The sequence below is a fragment of the Lynx canadensis genome, chromosome F2 (assembly GCF_007474595.2).
Source record: "Lynx canadensis isolate LIC74 chromosome F2, mLynCan4.pri.v2, whole genome shotgun sequence".
Classification (NCBI taxonomy): Eukaryota; Metazoa; Chordata; class Mammalia; order Carnivora; family Felidae; genus Lynx; species Lynx canadensis.
In genome coordinates this window covers 82,771,375-82,798,006 of record NC_044320.2, presented here as the reverse complement: position 1 = coordinate 82,798,006, position 26,632 = coordinate 82,771,375, and the positions used below count along the sequence as shown (strand labels likewise).

Below are 26,632 nucleotides of genomic sequence, written 5' to 3'. Positions count from 1 at the left end.
ATGTTTGTAGTGATGTAGTAGTGCCTTTGTGTAGAAGTCCAATTGTGCTCTGTAGTGCAATCCCCTCTGGTCACTAGAACCTGGTGGTTATGGGTGTTTCCTGTGTTGGCTGCTTGTGCCCTACTGTTGTGGCTAAGTTGCATTTGCCTTCAGCCCAGGCAGCTGCAGTGATCCACTCTGCCTGCTTTGGGTGTACTGGGTAGGGTTTGATCACTGTGCTGTTGGGAAGCCTGTCTAAAGCTACCACCGCCTTGATGTGTGGAGGGCCAGCAGTCAGATTAGGTGTCTGTATGCAGCCTCTCTGCCACAGTTTTGGGCTCACCAAATAGCAGGGCATAATCCCTGTGCACCCAGCTAAGAGGCTTGGCTGATGGAACCACAGGTATGTTGGTATGTGGAATTATCTTCCCTTCTTCCCAGGGCAAGAGTCACTTTGGAGTTACACTGGTCTCTGCCATAGCTGCTTACAAGGTATGGTGGGTAGAAGCCACTTTGGAGGAAGCCTACAGAATTCATCATGTTGGATGCAGTGGATCTGCAAGGTAAATGGAGAGTGTTCACTTTGGCCCCTGCAAGTGTTTAGCTATATAGGCTGGGGAGGGGAAGAGAAAGGGCACCTGCCAGCCCTTTTGTTCCTGGGGAGATCTGAAGATCCCTGCTTCTCCAGCTCATGTTCTGAGATTTCATAAACAGGTCTCCTTCGTATATACCCCAGGTCCTTTCCAAACTGTTGATTCTGTGCTGTGTCTTGGGCCAAGTTATTTATTATGATAGCTGATTAAGATTGGGTACTCAGTTTCCTATCAACTTCTGGTTCTTCCATAGTTAAGCTCTATGATTTTAAAGTACTTGGAGTTAAGCCCTGCGGATTTTATAAGCTCCCAAAGTTAAGCCCCATTGTTTTTCAAAGCCAGATATTATGAGGACTTGTCTTTCCAGTGCCAGTCCCCAGTGCTGGGGTCCCTGGTGTGGGGCCTAATCATTTTGATTCTCTGTGCTTGTTGTGGCTCTCTCACTTTTGGTTAGTCTCAGCAGAAGATTTGGTTCCCAACATTGTCTCTGCCCCTACTACCCTTTTCATTGTGGCCTCTTCTGTGTGATCAACTGTGGAAGGTCTGTTCTGCTAGTCTTTAGGTTGTTTTCAGAGTTAGTTGCATATATGTAGCTATTATCTTGTTTATTCTTGGGATGGGGTAAGCTCAGCCTCCTCATACTTTGCCATCTTACCTGAACTTCTCTATATGCTTAGTTTCATTTAGAATCATCTGAATATTAGGAAAGTAAACTCTAAAAGACCCAGGAGTTATCTGGACAAAGGAAGTCCAGCATTAGAAGTGGATTGGCTACCTCATGGATTTTTCTTTGTCCTCACTGCTTTCCTTTCTAGAGTTTCTTCTATATGTTATCTAGTCATAATGCAAGCATAAATTAGAATTTCTTTCTCATGTTCCTAATTTATCCTCTATTCTCTTTGAAATAAGTCTTGATTTTATATTTAAATTTTTTTTTCAATGTTTATTTTTGAGAGAGAGAGAGAGAGAGAGAGAGCGCACACAAGCAGGGGAGGAGCAGAGAGAGGGGGAGACATGGAATCCAAAACAGGCTCCAGGCTTGAGCTGTCAGCGCAGCAGGGCTTGAACTCATGAAGTGCAAGATCATGACCAGAGCTGAAGTTCAACACTTAACTGGCTGAGCCACCCAGGCGCCCCTTGATTTTGTATTTTTTAAAGATATTTTTGGGAATACATTGTAAATTCCCTTTCTTGTTATTGCCTTTTTAACGTTTATTTAATTATTTTGAGAGAGAGAGAGAAGGGAGAGAGCACAAGTGGAGGAGGGGCAGAGAAGGAGAGCAAGAATCCCAAGCGAGAATCCCATACTGATAGCATGGAGCCTGATGTGGGGCTTGGTCTCATAAACCACGAGTTCATGACCTGAGCGGAAATCAAGAGTCGGATGCTTAACCGACTGAGCCTCCCAGGTGCCCCTGGGGCAATAACAGCCTTTCTTATGCCTCCTGGCTTTGCAATATTTACTTATCTTTAGTGCAGATGTCTCTCTTGCCTTCCTTTCCTTTCTACCATTAGGCAATAGTGTATTAACATAATGTTGTGGGCCTAATCCTTTCATGTTCATAAAACCAGACTGGTCATACTTATGAACAGACATTTCAGAATGTATAGGTAAGTTGTAAAGAATACATTTATTGGTTTCATCTAGGGTTCCATTGATTGGAAATTGTTAAGGCATATGCACTCCAGGACCATTATCTAGCTATCCTAACTTTGTTATGCTAGTAATTTGATATTATGTCTAATTAAGTGGATGCTATGCTATCTATTGTTAATTCCTCAATTAGGAAATTTTTTAAAGATTGTAGCCTTGATTTGTTTTTTGTTAGGTTAGATCTTTGTTTTCTTCACTTTTTAAAACTGCTTTATAGTATTTGTGGATATAGTATCTTCACTGTACAGGTTTCCGTAAATAAATTATTTCCAATATAAAAATGTGATGATGGTATTAAAACTAAGAAATAAAGAGGAAAATAAAAGTGGTCTTATTATCTCCACTATTTTTGGCTTCCAGGTATTTGAGAGTTAGATTTTTTTGTATTCAGGAAGAGATTAAATCCCTTCATTAGTCTGACCCTTGTTTTATTTGTCATTCTTAATACCTAGCACAGAGATTGACATGTGGTAGACACTCAGCAAATGTTAACTGAATCAATGAATTGATGAAGTGGAGGGAAAATAAAATGCTTCTAGTACATTTATTACATATTTAATCTGTCTGTAGCAAACACTCTGCTAGGTCATTTCATGTATATTATTTGTTTTGTTTTTTAATAATAATCCAGGAACTTTGCTATTATTATCATCCCCATCTTAAAGAATGAAATTTGAATGAAGAGAGATTAAGTAAATTATAACAAAGAGAATTTACATATTCCCAAGAAGAAACTCTGAATGGAAATGGATTACTTGTGGAAATGGTTATAGTATAATGGCTAAGATTGGTGGTTCTAAACTACTTTTTAAATTTGATACATATGAAGGATAACACTTAATATAATTTATGTATCATACTTTCAAAGTTATGTGCATTCCTGGTACTAGCTAATAATTCATGCCTGACTTTGTTACTCAAGAAAGCCTGTTGGAATGTAAGGGAGAATATGTGATGTGATTCTATTCTAATTTCTTAAATAAGGGGACAAATGTAAACCTTTGAACTATATTAATAATGGCTGTATCTTACATTACTTCACTGCTGTTGACCACATCCTACATCATATTATGGTTGAGGATTACTGGTTTAAGTGAAAGTTTAAATTTGAAAGCAATTGTATAACATTTGAGAAATAACTTTTTTAATAAATTGATTCTTATTAAGGTCCCAGCCATCAAAAGAAATGTGCAGAAACTAGGTGAATTCAGAGAGGAAACAGAGTTAGATTTGAAGACTGAGCAAGATTTCATAAAGTAGGAAATATGGCATTCAGAGGCATAAGAGTTAGGGATTGAGAAGTATATTTAAGTATCATTGCAAGCTAGAGTATAAGATTCTAGGATGGAGGTGTTACAAGATGAAATTATAAAAGTGGTTTGGGACAAGATTGTGAAGGGACCTGAGTATGTGGATTTAAGTTTTGGGGGTTTGGCTGGGCGTGGCACACTAGACTTCCACCAATACTTGTATGTGGGTCTCAAACTCAGGTGGCTATGCAGATCAGACAGATAACTTGAATATGTGAAGCAGACTGACATAGACAATTGGGAGTGGTAGGGTTGTGATATAATGGAAAGAATATGTTTATATAAAGGTAGCAGTAGTTCTAACTGGTTGTTGCCTTATAGGAATGCTGATACAGTGTTATCTGAACTTCTGATTCTCTAGGAGAAAATAAGATATAAGATTCATATATGTGATTTCGCATGTGTAAAATACACTTGCTACAACACATGTGTTAGAATGGCTGAAAAACCAACAAAAAACAGAAAAACTGGCAACACATAATGCTGATGAGACTGAGGAGTTACTGGAGTGCTCATACATTGCTTCTGGGAATACAAAGTCATACAGCTATATTGGAAAACACTATGGCAGTTTCTTACAAAGTTAAGGATATATTAATGAGTAATGTCAGCACCATGGGCATAGGGGTCATTCTTCCTTACTTTTAACAAAATAATTTTAACAAATTATTTTAACAGGTAATTAGACATCCATTCACAAGCACAAGTGCCTCCAGCACCCATGCCCAGGGCCCTGGGAGATTTCTAGCCCACCTGTACATCTGAAAATAAACAAGACCTCCATTATAAGATAGTCAGTGCATGTGCCCCATTCTGACTTACTTGGCCAGGGAAAAAATCTGGAGACTGCTTACGTAGGCAGATACCCATGAGCAAAAAAAAAATTTGTAGAAATTTTGTCTGCTTGAGAGGACATTCCAGCACAGTGTCAGAGCTGTATAGAGACAAGTTTGCATGCAAAGGACAGGTACTCTGCCAGAACCTCCTCTCTCCTCAAGGTGACACTGGTAAGCTGTCTGGAAGTGGAGACTTATGTAGAGGTGGTGTGAAATGGTGAGTGAATACACAGCTATCCCAGTTGTGTGTGTTGCAGCCAATTAAACCCATTTCTCTATACAGGCACCCTTACTTTGAGGCAGGACCTCCATGGTGAGGGAGGAGGTAGGAGAAAGAGAAGGAAGCAGGTAAGAATATCACAGAGTATTCAATGAACGTAGTTCTTGTTATTTGCTTCAGTACTTCAGTGGGAATTCCCCACCAGCTTTTATGAAGTATTCCACTTGAGGGTCTCCCCACCAGGCACACAGTCACCCCCAGTGCCCTGAGTGCTAAACCCACACCTTCCCCAACTATGCAGCCAACTCTTTAAAATGTACTTGTAAGTGTGGCAATAAAAGCAGGTATCAGGGGCGCCTGGGGGGTCAGTCGGTTGAGCGTCCGACTTCGGCTCAGGTCATGATCTCACGGTTCGTGGGTTCAACCCCCACATTGGGCTCTGTGCTGACAGCTCAGAGCCTGGAGCCTGCTTCAGATTCTGTCTCCCTTTCTCTCTGCCCCTCCCCCGCTCATGCTCTGTCTCTCTCTTTCTGTCTCAAAAATAAATAAACATTAAAAAAAAGAGAGCAGGTATCAGAAAAATCAACCAGGGTTAGTGGGCAGGGGGGGAAACCGCAAATTTGGGGTATAGCACTGCCTTCTGAAAAATAAAGAGATTTCTTGCAGCCAGCCTGCTGAGTTATAAGAACTGGAGGAAACACAAAAGTTAGAAATTCTGCCACAAGAGGGAGCAAGAAGAGTGGAGTAGATCTATCCATGATAAATCCAGGAAACCCCAGTGAAGCAACACCAAGAAACAGAAACCTAATCTAAAGATAACCAACAAAGACACTTTATTTTATTTATTTATTGAAATTTTTTTTCAGATTTTATTTTTTAGTAGTCTCTACACCCAACATGAAGCTCAAACTATCATCCCCAAGGTCAAGACTGAGCCAGCCAGGTACCTCCCCCAATAAAGATACTTAGAGTGTGAAAACAGCAACACAAAAATATAAGGTACTGAAAAAAAAAGGGGGGGGATATATGTAATCACCAGATGTCATTAATTTTCTTTTTTCCAATGTATTATATTTATTTTTATATTTTTAAATTTTTAATTTTTAAAAATTTTATTTTTTTAATTTACATCCAAGTTAGTTAGCATATAGTGCCACAATGATTTCAGGGGTAGATTCCTTAATGCCCCTTACCCATTTAGCTCATCCCCCCTCCCACAACCTCTCCAGTAACCCTCTGTTTGTTCTCCATATTTAAGAGTCTCTTATGTTTTGTCCCCTCCCTGTTTTTATATTATTTTTGCTTCTGTTCCCTTGTGTTCATCTGTTCTGTGTCTTAAAGTCCTCTTTGAGTGAAGTCATAAATTTGTCTTTCTCTGACTAATTTCACTCAGCATAATACCCTCTAGTTCTATCCACGTAGTTGCAAATGGCAAGATTTCATTCTTTTTGATTGCCAGATAATACTCCATTGTTTGTATGTGTGTGTGTGTGTGTGTGTGTGTGTGTGTGTGTGTATGTGTGTGTATATATATGTAAATATATATATATATATCATATTTTCTTTATCCATTCATCCATCGATAGACATTTGAGCTCTTTCCATATGTTGGCTATTGTTGTAGTGCTGCTATAAACATTGGGGTGCATGTGCCCCTTTGAAACAGCATACCTGTATCCCTTGGATAAATACCTGGTAGTGCAGTTGCTGTGTTGTAAGGTAGTTCTATTTTTAATTTTTTGAGGAACCTCCATACTGTTTTCCAGAGTGGCTGCACCAGTTTGCATTGCCACCAGCAGTGCAGAAGAGATCCTCTTTCTCCACATCCTCGCCAACATCTGTTGTTGCCTGAGTTGTTAATGTTAGTCATTCTGACAGGTGTGAGGTGGTATCTCATTGTGGTTTTGATTTGTTTTTCCCTGATAATGACTGAGGTTGAGCATTTTTTTTCTTTTATGTGTCGGTTGGCCATCTGGATGTCTTCTTTGGAGAAGTGTCTATTCATGTCTTTTGTCCATTTCTTCACTGGATTATTTGGTTTTTGGGTGTTGAGTTTGATAAGTTCTTCATAGATTTTAGATAGTAACCCTTTATCTGATAGGTTGTTTGCAAATATCTTCTCTCATTCCATCAGTTGCCTTTTAGTTTTGCTGATTGTTTCCTTTGCTGTGCAGAAGCCTTTTATTTTGATGAGGTCCCAGTAGTTCATTTTTGCTTTTGTTTCCCTTACTTCTGGAGACGTGTTGAATAAGAAGTTGCTGTGGCCAAGATCAAAGAGGTTTTTGCCTGCTTTCTCCTCAAGGATTTTGATGGCTTTTGTCTTACATTGAGGTCTTTCATCCATTTTGAGTTTATTTTTGTGTATGGTGTAAGAAAATGGTCCAGGTTCATTTTTCTGCATGTTGCTGTCCAGTTTTCCCAGCACTACTTGCTGAAGAGACTGTCTTTATTCCATTGGATATTCTTTCCTGCTTTGTCAAAGATTAGTTGGCCATATGTTTGTGGGTCCATTTGTGGTTTCTGTATTCTGTTCCATTGATCTGAGTGTCTGTTTTTGTGCCAGATATCAATAATTTTCTAACTGAACCCAAACATACAAAATACTATAACCTAGTTTATAAAGGATTAAAAATAATTGTATTGAAGAAATTCAGCAAGGTACAAGAAAACTCAGAAAGACTGTTCAATGACATTAGGAAGAAGAAATGAACTCATTACAAAAGAGGTAGAAACCATAAAGAAGAACCAATAGCCAATTCTGGAGCTGAAGAACTCTGTGAATGAGGTGGACAATACAATAACAAGTGTCTGTAATAAAGTAGAGCAAATGGAAAATTGAATAAAGGAATTATAGGGTAGGAATTTGGTAAGAACTAGTTAGAAGAGAACAAAGAGAAAAGAATGAAAATGAATGAAGAAACCTGTGTGATTTTATGGGACTCAATCAAAAGGCAAACATCAAAATAATTAGGATTCCAGAAGGAGAGGAGAAGAAGGGGGTAGACATTTAATTAAGGAAATAATAGCTGAGAACTTCGCAAGCTTGGGGGAAGACTTGAACATCTAAGTTCAAGAAGCTAATAGATTATTAATGCCAAAAGACCTTCTCCAAGACATATCGTAATGAAACTACTAAAAATCAAAGATAAAGCCTACTAAAGCCAGCTGGGGAGAAGTAGGGGGAAAGAGTATAATCTACAAAGGAATCCCTGTTAGGTTATCAGTAGATATGTCAGCAGAAACCATGAAGGCCAAGAGAGAGGACTGACATATTCAAAGTGATGAAAGACAAAAATTCACAGCCACCAGTACTCTATCTAGTAAAGTTATCCTTCAGATATGAAAGATAAAGACTTTCTCAGAGAAACAAAAGCTGAGGGAGTTCATCACCACTAGAACTGCCTTAAAATAAAAGCTGAAAGGAGCTCTTCCAATGGAATAAAAAAGATACTACTCAACAAGAAAATATATGAAAGTATACAACATACTAGTAAAGATGAAAATATAGTCAGATTGGAAAATTCCAATACTGTAATGGGTTAATGTATTAACAACTTAACTATAGTATAAGATTAAAGGCAAAGAGTCTTAAAAATAACTACAGTTAACTATAATTTGTTAACAAATGCACAGTATAAAAAGAGGTAAATTGTGACATCAAAAATATGAAAGGGGAGGAATAAAAGGGTGAAGATTTTATGAGCAAGTGAAGATATGTTGCTTTCAGCATAAACTGGACTGTTTTATTTTGAGAGGTTCTATGTAAACCTCATGGTAACCATAAAGCAACAATCTAAGAGTGGATTCACAAAACATAAACCAAAAAACAAACAAACAAAACCCACCAGAGGTGGGGAACAGAGCATGCCACCAATTTACAAAGTTACAGAGGGAGAAGGAACAAATGGAGCTATAAGGCAACCAGAAAGGAAACAATTAGATGGTAGTAGTAATTCTTGATGTATCAGTAATCATTCTACATGTAAATGGATTGAATTCACCAATCAAATGGAACAGAGTGGCTGGAAGAGTAAAAAACAAAACAAAACAAAAAACAAGACCCAACCATTTGCTGCCTATAAGAGACTCTTTTCAGCTCTGAAGACACGGATAAGCTCAAAGTGAAGGAATGCAAGAAGATATTCCATGCAAGTGGAAATCAAAGAAAGTGGAGTAGCCAAACTTCTGTCAGACAAAATATATTTAAAGCCAAAAATGATAATGAGACAAAGAAGGACATTTTATCACAATAAAAGTTTCGTTATATAAGGTATAATTTTATATCCTCCCAACATCAAAGCACCTAAATATATTAAGCAAATACTAACAGATTGGAAGGGAGAAATAAACAACAATACAATAATAGTCGGGGCTTCACTAACTTTTAACAATGAATACATCATCCAGACAGAAAATCAATAAGAAAACATTGGAATTGAAACATACTTTAGACCAAATGGACTTAACAGGCATGTGAAGAACATTTCATCCAACAGCAACAGAATGCACAGTCCCCACAAGTGCACATAACATTCTCTAAGATCATAATGACAGGACACAAAACAAGTCTTAGCAAATTTAAGAAGACCGAAATCATACAAATTATTTTTTCAGACAACATTGGAAAGAAACTAGAAATTGACAAGAGAAAAGTTTGAAAGTCTACAAATATGTTGAAACTAAACACACTTTTGAACAACCAGTGAGTGAAAGAAGAAATCAAAAAAATTATCTCAAAATAAATGAAAATAGAAACACAACCACCAATACCTGTAGGATGCTACAAAAGCAGTTCTGAAATGAAAGTTTATGGCAACGTGCATATGTTAAATATTAGAAGGATCTCAAATAAACAACTAATTTTGTACCTCAAAGAACTAGATAAAAACAAATTAAGCCAAAGTTAGCAGAAGGAAGGAAATAATAGCATGGCAGAAATAAATGAAATAAAGGTCAGAAAAATAATTGAAAGGACCAGTGAAACTAAGGAGCTGGTTCTGTGAAAAGATAAAATTGACAATACTTAAGCTAGAGTAAGAAAAGGAGAAGACTGAAATAAAGATATACCTCAGAGGTATTGCAACGTTGGTTCTAGACCACCGCAATAAAACCAATATTGCCATTAAGTGAGTCAAATGAGTTTTCTGATTTCTCAAGACATTTATATAAACGTTATGTTTGCAGTATACTGGCAGTCTAATGTGCAATAAATAGCATTATGTCTAAAATAACTGTATATACCTTAATTTAAAACTGCTTTATTGCTAAAAGTTGCTAATCATTATGTGAGCTTTCAGTGAGTCATAATCAGTATTATAGATCACTGTAAAAACTATAACTAATGAGAAAGGTTGAATTTGTGAGAATTACTAAAATGTGACACAAAGATATGAAGTGAGCAAATGCTTTTGGAAAAATGGTGCCAATAGATGCTTGACAGAGGATTGCCACAGACCTTCAATCTTTAAAAAATGCAGTATCTGTGAAGTGCAATAAAATGCAGTGCAATATAATGAGGTATGCATGTAAATAAAATTAGAAGTGAAATTGGGAGCATTATATAACTGATACTACGGAAATACTAAGGTCCTGGGGCACCTGGGTGGCTCAGTCAGTTGAGCAGTTGACTTCAGCTCAGATCATGATCTCATGATTTGTGGGTTCAAGCCCCACGTCAGGCTCTGTGTTGATAGCTCAGAGCCTGGAGCCTGCTTTAGATTCTGTATCTCCCTCTCTCTCTGCCCCTCCCCCACTTGTGCTCTGTCTCTCCCTCTCTCAAAAATAAACAAACAGTAAAAAAATGTTTTTAAATAAAAAAAAATTAACTAAGGTCTCAAGAGACTACTATGAATGATTATATGACAGAAATCAGATAACCTAGAAGAAACTGATATGTCTCAGCAAACCTACCAAGACTGAATCAGGAAGAAATGGAAAATCTGAACAGACCAATAACAAATAAAGAGATTACAGCCATAATCAAAAATTTCACAACACAGAAAACCTTAGGGCCAGATAGCTTCACTGGCAAATTCTACCAAACATTTAAAAGAATTAATGCCAGGGGCGCCTGGGTGGCGCAGTCGGTTAAGCGTCCGAATTCAGCCAGGTCACGATCTCGCGGTCCGTGAGTTCGAGCCCCGCGTCGGGCTCTGGGCTGATGGCTCAGTGCCTGGAGCCTGTTTCCGATTCTGTGTCTCCCTCTCTCTCTGCCCCTCCCCCGTTCATGCTCTGTCTCTCTCTGTCCCAAAAATAAATAAATGTTGAAAAAAAAATAAATAAATAAAAGAATTAATGCCAAACCTACTAAAACTCTTCCAAAAAATTGAAGAGGAAAGGATGCTTCCAACGTTATTCTGTGAGGACAAGCATTACCCTGACACTAAGCCAGATATGGACAATATAAAAAAGTTATGAACCAATATCCCTGATAAATGTAGATGTAAAAATTCTCAACAAAATACAGCAAACTAAATTCAGAAACACATTAAAAAGATTGTACATCTTGACAAAGTGGGATTTATCCCTAGGATGGAAGGATAGTTCAACATATGCAAATTAGTAAATCAATAATGAAATGAAAGACAAAAATCAGACAATCATCTCAGTAGATGCAGAAAAAGCATTTCATAAAATACGACATGATTTATGATACAAACTCCCAACAAAGTATGTATAAAGGGAACATACCTCAGTATAATAAAGGCCAGCAAGCCCACAACTAACATCATACTGAGTGGTGAAAAGCTCCAATGTTAGGATGAAGACAGCTCTTACCACTGTTATTCAGTATAGTACTGGAAGCCCTAGCTAGAGCAGTTAGGCAACACAAAGAAATAAACAGTATCCAAATTGAAAAGGAAGAAGTAAATTTGTCATTATTTGCAGATGACATTATTTTTATTTTTTAATTTTTATTTTTTTTTCAACATTTATTTATTTTTGGGACAGAGAGAGACAGAGCATGAACAGGGGAGGGGCAGAGAGAGAGGGAGACACAGAATCGGAAACAGGCTCCAGGCTCTGAGCCATCAGCCCAGAGCCCGACGTGGGGCTCGAACTCACGGACTGCGAGATCGTGACCTGGCTGAAGTCGGACGCTTAACCGACTACGCCACCCAGGCGCCCCGAGATGACATTATTTTTATGTGTAGAAAATCCCAAAGACACAACCAAAAAACTGTTGGAACAAAACAATGAATTTAGTAATCTTGCAGAATACAAAATCAACATACAGAAATCTGTTGCATTTCTATATACTAATAATGAAACATTTGCAAAAGAAATAAAACTATCCCATCACAATAGCACCAAAACACATAATATATCTATGAATAATTGCACCAAGGAAATGAAAGATGAGATAAGAAAGCTGTTTAAAGAAATCAAAAAAAAAAAAAAAAGACAAAAACAGGTAGAAAGACATCTTGTGTTCCTAGATAGGAAGAATTAATATTGTGAAGATGTCCATAGTCTCTAAGGTCATCTATAGATGCAACACAATTTCTATCAAAATTCAATGGAATTCTTCACAGAAAAATAATTTCCGAAAATTTGTATGGAGCAAGACCCTGAATAGTCAAAGCAATCCTGAGAAAGAAGAACAAAGCCAGAAGCATCACACTTCCTGATCTCAAACTATACTAGAAACATTTAGTAATTAAAACACTATGGTATTAGCATAAATATAGGCACATACCAATGGAACAGAATGGAGAGGCCATAATTAGATAAGTCAACTAATATTCCATAAGGGAGCCAAGAATACCTAATGGTGAAAGGATAGTTTCTTTTACAGATTTGGGAAAACTGGATAGCCACATGCTGAAAAATGAAATTGAATCCCTGTCTTCTCACAAAAATTAACTTGAAATAGATCAAAGACTTACATATAAGACCTGATACCAGGGGCACCTGGGTGGCTCAGTTGGTTGAGCGTTGGACTTTGGCTCAGGTCATGATCTCCATGAGTTCGAGCCCCGCATCGGGCTCTGTGCTGACAGCTTGGAGCCTGGAGCCTGCTTATGATTCTGTGTCTCCCTCTCTCTGCCCCTCCCCCACTCAGTCTCTGTCTCTCAAAAATGAATAAATATTAAAAAAAAAAAAGACCTGATACCATAAAACTTTTTGAAGAAAATACAGGGAAGAAGCATTGGTTGGCGACAATTTTTTGGCTATATCACCAAAAGCACAAATAACGAGGGAAAAAATCAATAATTGGAACTACTTCAAACTTAAAAGTTTTAGCACAGCAAAAGAAATACTAAACATAATGAAAAGGCTACCTACAGAATGGGAGAAAATATTTGCAAATCACATCAGATAAGGGCCAATATCCAAAATATAAAAATAACTCCTACAGCTCAAGAATAACAACAGAAACCAATTAGATTTAAAAGATGGGCAGAGGAACGAAAGAGACATTTTTCCAAGTAAAGAAGACATTCAAATGGCTAACAAGTAATGAAAAGATGCCCAAGAATACTAATCATCAGGAAAATGCAAATCAAATAGCGCAATGAGCTATTGCCTCACACCTGTTAGAATAGCTGTCATCAAAAAGATGAGAGATAACAAGTGTTGGTGAGGATGTGTAGAAAAGGGAGCCATTGTACACTGTTGATGGGAATGTAAATTATTTCATCCACTGTGGAAAGCAGTGTGGAGATTCCTCAAAGAGTTAAAATTAATCTATATGCGCCAATAATTCCACTTTTAGGTATACGCCCAGAGGACATGAAAACAGAATATCAGAGAGATTTGCACTCCAGTGTTTACTTCAAGCATTCACAGTAGCCAAGATGGAAAACAACTTAACCCATGAAACAGTTTAATGGATAAAGAGGATGTGGTATCATATATGCAATGGAATATTATTCAACCACAAGAAATAAGGACATGTTGCCATTTGTCAAAACATGGATTGATCTTGAGGACATTGTGCCTGTGAGATGAGTCAGATAGAAAAATACAAATACTGCGTGATAGTACCTATATGTGGAATCTAAAAAAACCTAAACTCAAAAACAGAGTGAATTGGTAGTTACCAGGAGCTGGAGTATGGAGGAATAGGAGACATGTGTAAAGGTACAGACTTGTAACTAGATCAAAAATAAGGGCTGGAGATCTAATGCACAGTTTAGTGAATAGACAACTATATTGTATTATAATCATCAACTTACTAAGTGACTAAGATCTTGATTATTCCTATGACAAAAAGAAGAAATTATAAGTGTGGCATTTAGTAGAGGTACTAACTATTGCTACAATGACAGTTACATTACAGTACATAAATGTATCAAATTAACATGTATATCTTAAATTTAATGATGTTATATGTCAAACATTTCAAATAAATAAACACATACACACATACATGTTAAGGACATACTCACCATATGACCCAGCAGTCTTTATTCTAAGCATTTACCCAGATGAACTGAAAACTTAGGTTCTCACAAAATCTTGAACATGAAAGTTCAGAGCAATTTTGCTCATAGCCTCCCCAAACTGGAATTAGCCCAGAAGTCCTTCAGCCAATGAAATATTCTCAGTTAAAAGAAAACAAAACCAAAAAACAAAAAAAAAAAACAAAACAAAAAACCAAAACCTATTGATCCATGCAACAATGTGGATGAATCTTAACTGTATTTTGCTAAGTGAAAGAAGTCAGAACCAAGTATATTATAATTTTGTCATGATAGAAAACAGATCAGTGGTTGACAAAGGTTGGACTAAGGGATTGATGGCAAAGGGGCAACATGAGCTTTTAGGGAACTGTCCTTTATGTGCTGTAGCAGTGGACACATACTTTTGTTAAAACCTACAGAACTATGCACCCCAAAGAGTGAATTTTACTCTATGCACATTTAAATAAATCAACGAAATAAGGGGTATGTCAGGGGGAACTCAAGACAGATATGGACTGTAGTAGATGATATAACTTCACTGAAGGGTTTGAGGAAAAGGAAGCTTACCTAAGTAACTTTGTAAAGCATTCTTGGGTGAAATTCTGTAAGGCTAAAGACAAAAAACTATATACAAGCATGTTATTCTAGTTGGTAAATTTGTTTCTCATAGCTTCATGGCTTAGCAGTTTTGAAAGCACATTGCATATGTACTGTTGTTTGAACAAATAAGTAAATATATATCACAATGTAGAAATTGAGAGCCAGGGAAGAATGAAGTTACAGATAAGCAATGGGAAATACTAAAATGAATTCTGTGGTGCTGTATTGGAGTTCAGTTTATCAGTGTGAACTTATGTGCTTTATATACACACACATATACATATATACGTACAGGTAGACATATTTAAGCAAGCAATGTACAAATGTATGTTTACTTTCCTATGTCTGTCCACTGAGGAGGCGTAGAAGCAGTGAGCAACAAGCACACTTAGTGCCTAGCTCTTGGTTTCCAAAAGCACACTCCAGTGAATCAAACGAGGGCTCCTTGGTAAAATGGAGCTGTGACCATGGCAGAGAAAATATAAAAAATGCCTGACACATCTTGTATTATCAGGAAATAAGGAAGTGTTCAGAAAAGGTTGGGAGGGGAAGATCCAAAGGACCCATTTAATCTGAAAGTGTTTTGTGGGGCCAAAGCTGGAATGATTGGAGCAATGAAATAAAGAATGATAATATTAGATTATAACCCACAAAATAAAATAAATATCCATGAATACATATTGATACAGATACATGATTGAATAAATTAACAGTAAAAAAAACCCCAGCTTTTCCTTAGAGAAGAATTCCAACAAATGTAGAAGGAATGAAGGAAATAAAAAATCATCCTTTAGTTTATGACAGTAATAATTGCTGAAGGCAAGATCCATCAATGAGTTTTAAAATTAATGAGAAACAGGATATATTTGTATGACTTTGAAATATTTTCCCTCCAAATATGTGTTAATTACACAGGTCTGAGGCCTGTAGAAGTAGTAAAGAAGTAAGACTAAAAACTAAGTTTGTTTAAGGGTGAAAAAAAAACAACCGTTTGTCATTTTGTTAGTTACTTCGTGTAGACTGCTGACAGTTTTGTGGTTTCAGTCTTGTTCACTCTGAACACACTAGGACATGGGTAGCTTTCCCCCAAAGTATGAGGTGAGTGTGGACTGCTTTTAGCCAAGGGTGAGAGTCAACTATCCTAGTGGTATACTGGATGGCATTTTTGGAGAGCTGGATTTTGGAGCAGGAGAAAAGGAGGATGGCAAAAATTAAAGAAAAAGACTAATTTGTTTTTCACAGAGAAAGTGTATAGACTCCCTGCCAAATTGTGTTTTAGTTGCATCTTACCTTTACAGATGATTTAACATAACCTGTTTGGGAATGACGTAACTTTACTACTCTTACCTGTTTTGACTATATCGCGTGAGAGAAAGAACTGTGGCCCACATCTTTCTTCAGGGCTTTTTGCGGAAGTGACTCAATACGTTGTTTCTGGATTTACTTGCTGTCCCTCCCTAATATGCCAGCTCAGTGTGCTTTGGAATTTTCCAGGTACGTTATTAGAGGATGAAGTGCAGGAGGAAGGCCAGAGCATGGGTTCGTTGTGGTTGGGGGAGGGTTCCAGTGATTGTCCAGGGAAACACTGAAAGTGACCCAAATGGAGTAAGGATAAAACAGTTACCTGAAATAAATACGTACCAAACACTGAAAATTACTAATCATATTTAAGTATCTTTTATGATTATATTTAAAAATTTATGAATTTAAAAATCATAATTTTATGATTATATTTAAAAATTAAATTATATTTAAAAAATTATATTTAAAATGTAAGCTGAGGTTCTTTTTAGCATGCATGGATCTCAGCACCTTTTTTTGTGTGTGTGCCTGTGTCAGGAACACAGTGTTCTGTTAAGTCATTCAGTGATGAAAATTGCTGTCTTGCTGCCAGCCAGGGCCAAGTTCATTCAGATAAGTTTCAATGTAGGTTCTGAACAGAGTGAGGAATGCTCCTCTTGTCTTTGTATGTTAGGTGAATCTGGAGAATTGTTTTATTTTTCAGGGATATGGTTTTTTTGTTTTAAGACTTCATATTGCAAACAGTGCTTGATACTGATAGCACTGAAATACCACGACTCACCCAACCATGCCAGACTAGTATATACTACACACTATATGGACTCTGCTGTGGCACTTAAGGTATTCAGTTTTACCACCGAAGAAAACATATATTCAGAAAGTGCTTTTCTCAGTCACATATATGAATTAAAAATTAGGAAAGGTGGATTAAGAAGCAGGAAAAATGCAGTGCCTGATAACAGATGTATATCATCAAGATATATTAAAAGTATTTTATTCATTTCTTCATTTATTGGAAGGAATGGTTCTTTCTCATTATTTTTCTCATTTACTATCTTTGTTTTCCAATCACAGAAATGCATTCACTCTGTTGTCTTCAGTATGCAGTAATATATAGGAAGCTAAAGATTAGAACAGTTTTGCGCGAAAATTATACATATTTAATCTAATTTTTTCCCCAAATATTTAATTTGCATATGTGTAAATGAGTGAACAAACATATCTTGCCGTATAACTAGCTCATTAGATCATCAGAAGATAACTTTTTTCCTATTCATTGCAACATGTAACCAAGGTGATTAGTTTGTGTGGATACTGATGAAGGTTTTAAAGAAGGCCTTAGTGTCTGTTGGAATATGTGATTTCTTCGCTAATGTCTGATAATGTTTCTTTTTTTGTGATTAATCACTGTCTTTCTTATTCATTAATGCTTTTCTAAAATCTGGCAGGATGCCTGTCCTCAGCTGCTCACTGTGTACTCATCATAACCTGGCTAGTCAGTGGGTAATGGTCATAGGTCAGAGTTGTAATGATGGAACATTTAGGTCTGGGAACCTATTCTATAGTATAAAAAATACATAAAGCAAATAAATCATAAACATATACTTTTACTGACACATATTAAGTATTTAAAACCAAACATGTTATCAAAAAGCTATAAAATGAATATTTCTTTGGGGCATTGTTTTGCAATGGGTTATGTTGGCTGGGCTTGCAGTTAAGCTTGAATAGAAGAAATTTTTTTGCCCGTTAAGTCTTCCTTTGGCAAAAATAATCATTTATTGTACTTTTAAGTGCCTCCGAACAACATTAAATATTTTTTATGTAGATTGAATATGCGTGAATTTCTCAGAAAAATCTTAGAGTGGTAAATATTGGAAAGAGTATATTACTGCCTTCCCCTCCTTCCTGATGAGACACATTGTAGTTGTTAGTTGAGAGTTAGGATTTGGGTATTTCATCACCGTAGTACTCTTCCTGCTTCCACAGTGCACTTTGTCGTAGCTTCCAGTGATCATTGCTCTACCTGCCTTTCTTCCCAGCTAGGCTGCAGGTTTCTTATGGCCTAGCATCGTCATGGATAAGTGAATAAATAAGTGAAGTAGAGGCAAGGCTTGCAGATCGATAGTGGCAGTGATTTTTTAAGACTTATATACTCATGAGTTAAATACCTACATACATGGTGAAAGCATACATAACTAAATGTACCTAAATATTCAAGTCTTATGGAAATAGAATTGGTGATATTATATTTTTTATTCTATATTCCTTTAAATTTCTCTACTTTTATCATAATTTTATGCCTGTAATGAGGATGATCCCTTACTTTACAAAGTAAAGGGATTGGAGTTGCTATCATGGGCACATAATTTGTCATTCAGTGACAGCTTCTTCTGAGTGTCCATCAATACACAGTTGAGAATACTTAAAATATGCATCCTGATATAATAAGAATTTTCAGCCATGAGAAAAATTAACTGGAAAAATATTCTGTACCCAATTAGGAAAAATAGTTAAAGAAATGAATGTGTAATAAGCATGCATGATCACATGGCTCAGTGATTTGAAAACCTATTACAGGGTTTTATGTAATAATTAAATTTTAAGTAGACTGCTCATTAATAAAGCTAATGTATCCCATGGGTTGAATGTGTGATTATGATCTGTATAACTTATATTTCCAGAAAAAAATTTTTTGATGAAAAACATTACTGAACAAACAACACATTTGTCGTGGGCAGCAGCATAAAGCCCTAGAAAATTTTGGATGCTAAACTTCAGTTTTAAAAACTTGTATTTTGTGTAAGGGTGCTGCAGAATCTATTTTACGTCTATTTTGTCATTCAGTTTTCACAGTGACCCTGTTGAGATGAGTATTACTGTCTTCATTTTGCCTCTTGGATAACATGGCTATATCCCAAGTTAAAAACTTGCCTGGCATATTACTCTGCTGGGGCAGATGAGAACAACCGATGGAATCTTTGAATTAGATCATAAAAGAAGAAGCATCTCCTGTGTTCTACTAGTCAGTTTAAGTTGAGTGCTCATGTAAAAGGTTTTGAATTCTTAAATAAATAGGAAATTAAGGAATAGGGGGGAAAGTATGAATTTATCAACCAAGCTTCTAAGAGAACACATTAAATTTTCTATCTTCATCTTTTACTTAGACTCTTCCATCCAAATTTCTGGCCCTTGGCACATTTTACTATTTGGATCTAAGGGAGGGAAAATCATCCACCATGGTTCCATGTCCTAACACCCATTCCCTCGCTATGTGTCAAAACTGGCTGTGCTTATCTTGCCTGTGTGGGAGACAGTGCTGTGTTCTGCTCAGTGTATATCTGGTAGTTTTTCAAGACATCCCACTTGGTTCTAGGGTATCTACCTGAAAGAATGACCGAAGTTGAGGGGTTTAGGAAGGTCAAGAGAAGGAGGAAATTTGCTTAAGTCAAATTTCTTTTATTTTTTCTTCATCATTTCACAGTGGTTATGGATTACATTCTTTCTGTAGTATCAAGATAGCATTTCTTTCTTACCATACAATTTCTGGTTCTTTTATTTTATTGAGCTGAACGTCTAAGAAGGAATGCAAATTGAGCCTCAAACACATTTCCATATATATGTGCTTTTATTTTGTTTTTCACTTATAAGAAGGAAATTTGCAGTCTGGAATTTGGAATTCTGAAAAAAATGGGGAAGGAAATGAGGAGGAAGTAAAGAGAAAGAAAAGAAAGATCTCTTATGTGTTGATACAGAGTTTTAAAGGTGCATGAAATGAGTAAATGACATTACAGAACATTCAATATAAATATGTTTATCTGTGGTTTAAGCAGATCTGTGTGTATTTAGTCACTAAAATACATGTGACTTACATGTGTTTTATTCTGATAATCTTTGTTCTCCAAAAGAAGTGACGAGTTGCTACCCTTATTTAACAAATCTGTTGACAAGTAAATTGGGCTTTTGCCAGACCTGTTTTATGTTTTTAATTTTAAAGACATAAATATTGAGAGATTATCTTACGTTTCCCCAAAATAATTGTATATCAAAAGTGATAGCTTTAAATTGAAAGCATTAAAATACAAAGTAGCTTTCCTAAAATGCTCCCCAGAAAAGTTGTATCGGGTAGAAAGGTGGGTGAACTAGAGGTGAGGGAGTTGAATAAGCTGAAAATATGAAGTGGCAAAAATAGAAATAGAAGAGGCAGAGGTAAAAGATAGCTCCAGGCATGGGGGCTAAGGGGTAGGGGATTCTTTTGAGGATCATATATTCACATCTTTGAATCTTTGCTTATGCTGAAATATCCATCCCAAACCCTCCAGTGTCATCTTTTTCTCACCCAAATTACTGTTCTCTCCCACTTGTTTCCACAGAATTGTTTTTATAGTTAATACATCTCTATAGTCCTTGATGGTGACGTTGTGTGTTGTAAAGCTTTGTATTTTTGAGGACTTGGCAAGTTGCCTACAGTGAGTGCACAGTAAATATTAAAAAACGAAACAAATAAAATGATAGCTTTATAATGTGCAATTACTCCTGAGTTTGGCCCATTTTCCTGTGGTGGCAGGAGACAGGACCTAACACAGATGTTCTTAATTTAATCAATCAACATTAAGATTTGAGGCTTAGAACTCCCTATACCCACCCCCAGCCCCAACAGTCTTATGAAATGAAAATGATTAAATAAAATAACTTTTTTCTTTTCCTGTCTGTAGTTGTGTCTAAACATGGAGTGGCATTGGTTTAGACTGTCTGATAACAATTTCTCAGGTCAAGAGCACTCACATTTTGATCCTTATATTCAGTGGGAAAATTTTAAAGATTTTGTGTTCCTTTCTTTTTTGTGGGTTTTCGTCCTGCCCATAGATGTTTACATTTAGAAGTTATAATGTAGGATGCACACACCCATCTTATTGAATTTTTTCTGTATTGTTAATTCATAATCATAATAAGCTTTCTATAGTGTATAGCTGGAGATAATTAGCGGTAACATGTTTGTATAATTTATTTTCATTTTAAGATACTAAGTCTAGTATGACTGGGATTTCATAGATATCTGGTGATGAGAATTAGCCACAGAGGTTTCAGACCTTCTATAAATTTTAGTGTGGTTCTATTTTATATTATTAACCATAGCACTATCACTTCTGTCCCACTCTGTTGGGACATTCTATTAGTTCCAAACCTCAACAACTTCTCTTCTTTGAAAAGCACCACAGGTCAAGGCTGTTTAGGAGTCCCAAGTCCTAGTTTTGTGTACCAGAGTACTTTGTAAAGGAGCCTGAGAGAGCCTTTCTTTTTGGTTACACCTACAGGGGCAAAAAATAAAAGAGAGGTGATAAATACAGGATAGTGATTTTATGTCTTACATTTTCTGTAGTGATGAGGGTGGGGTATGCATTTGTTTCAATTATTTTTCCTATTTTCCTAGACCGTAACCACTGTAGGTGAACTTGAGATTTTGATCACTTAACATTATGCCCTATAGAGTTTATAAATGTTCTGTAATTTAGGGTGGAGATCATCCCTTCTCTGAAGAAAATTCAGTCATTGTGTTTTGCGTATATCTTTTGTGCCTTAAAAATATGTCATGAATGGTGGTTCTCATTTTGGAATATACCACTAGCCTTATCCTCCCAGGTACCCTTCCTGCTCCAAAAAAATGGATCCTCAGTAACAAGCCATAACAGTGTGATCAGGATTGACTTTCATACCATATTGTATGTATATACGTATGCATATATGTAAAACTGTTTGAAAGAGAGTGGAGTGGTTCATCACTCTGTTTTACAGGAATGGAGAGACTGGCTCTCCCAGAAGACAGGCAGTAAGAATCAGGTGCTCCATTTCATTGCTATGTGGCTAGTTATTTCTCAGTAGTCTATAGGCAACCAAGCCAGATATCACCCTCAAACTGTAATTCTGTAAGCCTGGAGAAGTTTATTCTGCTCACCTTGTTTGTTATTGATTCATTTTAACTATTTAAGAACAAGTTCCAGGGTAGGAAGCCTATGAATGCCTGTGGACCCAGGTGGCTGGTACAAGCCAGGAGGGCCCAGAGGGCCTCCCTGGCTGAGCACAAGGACCATGAACAAGCTGCAGGCAGCTGTTGCTTTGTAAGAATGTGATTCCAGCTTTGCCACATCCTCTCAATTTCAAGAGAAGCTGTCAATCCGGATCTGTATGTGAAATCTCCCAATTTCTACATGTAAGTAGTTCAAATGAAAAATAGAAACCACATGTGAAACACTCTTTAGGGAAAAAACTAAAAACAAAGCCTTATCCACCGGTTGCTGGTTTGCATCTTGTGCTTTTTTAAAATTTATTTATTTTTTTATTTTTTGAGAGAGAGAGAGAGAGAGAGAGAGAGCGTGCACAAGCACAAATGGGGGAAGGACAGAGAGAGAGAGAGAGAGAGGATCCCAAGTAGCCTCTGTGCTCAGCGTGGTCTGACACAGAGCTTGAACCCACCATTGTGGGATCATAACCTGAGCCGAAGTCAAGAGCCAGATGCCCAACCGACTGAGCCACCAAGGTGCCCTGTCTTGTGTTTTAAAATATCTTGTGGTGCCCATCAGCCTTGTTCTTGGTACTGTCAGACCATCAACATGGCTTTGGTGCTGTTTGCATTCATGGTAGGATAAGGCTGATTAGCCAGCATTTATTGTTTGTGGTGAGGAGACATATATTTTTTTCACACCTTGCTTAAATGCCCTTGTGCTTTTTAATATTGAAAATAAGTGATGAATGGAGTGCCTGGGTGATTCAGTTGGTTAAGCTTCCAACTACAGCTCGCACGATCTCATGGTTTGTGAGTTCAAGCCCCACATTGGGCTCTCTTTTGTCAGCACAGAGCCTGCTTTGGATCCTCTGCCTCCCTCTATCTCTGCCCCTCCCCTGCTCTCTCTTTCTCTCTCAAAAAAATAAATAAAAACGTTTAAGAACAATAAAAAAAAGGTGATGAGTGATACTGATGACACTAAAAAAAATACAACTGATAAATGAACGAAATGACCACAGTTACATAAAAGGAGGTATCTAAAGTACTAGTGCTGTGACCTTACACAGTTTCATAACCTCTCTGACTTCAGTTTTATCATCCCTAAAAGGGGCTAGTAATGTCTGCTATCAGAGCTCCTTGTCAAGTTCAGGTGGGGCAACATAAGGATGAAAGTGCTTGTAAGTGATAAAGTATTACATGAGTTTGTCATAGCAGTAAGTCATTTTATTAATAATTCAGTTTTTGTGGTGTAGCCACTATAGAAAACAGTAATGGAGGCTCTGTAGCCTGTAGCCTGACAGATGTGGAAGTGGAGTGCTGGGGGTGCAGTGTGGAGTGTATGTGTGCATACATGCCTGGATGAGTGTGCATGTACGTGCACACTCCTCTGATGTTGGCATAGTAGAGGCCTGCCTTGCTGGCTCAGAAAACAGCTTGTGATGTTGTGCCTGAGAGGCTGTGAAGTGAGTTGGCCTCCCTCTTTTGCATGGTACTGACAGAACTGCTTGTAGCGTTTTTAAAGACCAGCAGTGATTGTGATGTGCAGCAGGATCCAAAGCTCCCATTTCAAATGCTATTACAGCGTTAGTGGGAGTCTGACCAGTAGGTCTTCCTCTGTGCTCTGTAGATACATGTTAGCCATATTAGATTCTTTTTTTAAGCTTTATTTTATTTATTTTGGGAAAGAGAGGGCAGGCATGCACACACAAGTTGGGGAGGAGGAGAGAGAGGGGGAGAGAATCCCAAGCAGTCTCCACGCTGTCAGTGTGGAGCCCGACTGGAGCTCAATTTCATGAACTGTTGGATCATGATCTGAGCTGAAATCGAGAGTTGGACACTTAACCGACTGAGCTACCAAGGTGCCCCCGTGTCAGATTTATTCTATTTGTAGAATATACATTGGTTTTTCCTTTTTTTTTTTTTAAGAAATGAAGTAGGTACACAAAAAATGTAAAAAGAAAAACACCCACAAATCTACTCAGCCTGAGAAATAAAACAATTGAGGGAAATTCAGGCTCTTTCCACCCATCTTTACCCATGTTCTTTTTTACTGGTGGGGATCGCCATTATAGACCAAATCCTGTCCCACCTTCAGGTGGTCGGCTCACACGTCTTCTTCTCTACCCAATGAGCTGACAAAGTAGTGAGTTTATTGGGGGTCATGTCACAGTAGGCCCTAGGGGAATCCTATAGGCTAATTCATGTGGCAAAAAAGTAACTGTAAAGGAATTACAAGACATAGAAGCTTCAGGTAGGATTTTTTGTTTATTTAGGTAGAAAAATATTTCGGACTCTTCACTTCTTGATTTCTCTTTTTTCCTTGTCCCCTGCCCTAGCCTCTGGCAGTGTCTCAAGAAGAACACTTGTTGGATGGCTATGTTCCATGTGTATGTTTGGAAGCATAATAGTTATTCACGTTATCCTGTAATATTTAAAAAGACACTCACTTTCTGATTTTGTTATTCAGAAGAGCAGAAACATGCTCTGTGCAGCAATTCCATGTGGGGGTCACAGAGCTCACATTTAGTCATGAGAATGTGGTGACAGTCTACCAGAATCTGGGTGATTTACTGTACTGTGTCTCTCTCAGTCCTCCCCACCTCCCTTTCTCTCTCCCTCTCTCTCTCATTGGGTTAAAGGAAAATCACTCTCTTCCAGCAAAGTTCTGCAAGCTATTCAGGGGACATAAAGAAAGGTGGCTGATGTGTCTGTAGAGTCTATGACATTCATTCAAAGGTAGGAATTTGTGTTCCAGGTATACTTGGATTACTATTTCGTGGAGAAGGGGGAAAGGGGGAATAAGCTCTCAGTGTCTGTTATTGCTCCTATAAAAGAATTGTTCTTCAGTTAATTATGAAATAAAACATTTGGTTTATGATAAGAGTATATTACATATTTTTCCTAGAACAGTAAGTGATCACCTTAACCCTTGTAAACTACAACTGACCCTAGCTCCTCCCAAACTATTGCATGGCTTCTGCTTTTTTGGCCATCAAACCAAGGGTCCTGTGAGCTGAGTGTTCTTGTAGGTGCCTCTTGCTTCCTTGATCCAGACTCAGGAGCTTGAGCCTTCTGGCGGCTCTCAGTTGAAATTCACTTGAAGAGCCATTGCCATCATTGGACTAATCTGGGCTGGAGGTTATCAGAACAACCCTAGCTATTGTTCCAAGCAGTGTTCTGGTTTTACTCCTTGTTTTTCTTTTTTTTAATTGATGTATAATTGGCATATAATACTATATCACTTTCAGATACATAATGTAATGATTTGATATTTGTGTATATTACAAAATGATGACCACAATAAGTCCAGTTAATATCTGCCAGGCAGTGTGTTTGATCTTACAGCTTCAAAGCAAGTTTTGTTTTTCTTACACTTAAGGTATAGAACCTACTCCTGGATGAGGGGCTAACCACTGGTTGGCTAGGTCCACTCAGTTGTTTAATTACCAATTGGCAGGTGCCACTTTCTCTTCAGTTCACGAATAGAGTTCTCATTTGGAAAATAGCCAGTCTTCCTTTGATTTCTTTCAGTTCTGACAAATCTTACACTCTATGATTTGAATTTCCAAAATTCTGTATGTTTTTCTGCAAGTCTTTTTAGTGGCATTTCCAGTAAAGCAAACCTTATTATCCAAGAATGTTTATTAAAGTGCATCTTCATCTTTAATAAGGAAGTGAGTTTATTTTATGGTCAGAGCTTGTCTTGGATCCGTAAATACTTCAGAGCCTCAAGTGAGTTTCCAAGCTTTCCCTGCATGCACATAGGCAGGTAGCAAATGGATACTCTTATTAATTTGTTTTTAATTAAAAAAACATTTAATGTTTATTTTTGAGAGAGAGAGTGTGTGAGCGGGGAAGGGGCAGAGAGAGAGGGAGACACAGAATCCAAAGCAGGCCCCAGACCCTGAGCTGTCAGCACAGAACTTGATGCGGGGCTCGAACCCACAAACTGTGAGATCATGCCCTGAGCTGAAGTCAGACACTTAACTGACTGAGCCACCCAGGTGCCCCTTGTTTTTAATTTTTTTAATTGAAATATATTCTGAGAGCTGTTGGAGGGGAGGTGGGTGGGAAGATGGGCTAAATGGGTGATGGGTATTGAGGGCACTTGTTGAGATGAGCATTGGGTGTTATATGTAAGTGCTGAATCACTGGGTTCTACTCCTGAAACCAATACTATGTTGTATGTTAACTAATTTGAATTTAAATAAGTAAATTAAAAAAAGAGAAGATAAAATGTCATATAAATGTGTACAGAAAGCAAAATTGAAAAAAATTTAAAATCAATTTCAACCAAAAAATTGAAATACATTCAACATACAGCAGTGTGTAAATTTAAGGTGTACGTGGTACTTTGATACATTACATATGTAATATGATTGCCATTGTAGCGATAGTTAGCATCTCTATAACCTTATATAATTCTCATTTCTTCTTAGAGGTTAGGATAGCTTCTAGTTTTTTAGCAAGTTTGGTGATTATAATACAATGTTGTTGTCTATTTTCACTCTACTGTACATTTCAGTCTCTAGGATTTATTTGCTACTTGCAAGTTTGTACCCTTAGACAATATCTGCCTTGTCCCCCCTCATTCCCTGGGAACCCCCATTTAGTTCTCCATTTTTATGAGTTTAGCATTTTTAGATTACACATATAAGTGACATCATTCAGTATTTGTTTTTCTCTGCCTGACTTATTTCACTTAGCATAATGTGCTTTAGATCCGT

The 26,632-nt window shown here is 37.3% G+C and overlaps 1 protein-coding gene across 2 annotated transcripts in view; it reads left to right on the top strand.

Annotated features, from left to right (window-relative positions):
* Positions 1 to 26,632, top strand: part of SPIDR (scaffold protein involved in DNA repair) — a 509,957-nt gene that overhangs the window by 117,180 nt on the left and 366,145 nt on the right. The gene's annotated exons all lie outside the window — the stretch shown is intronic.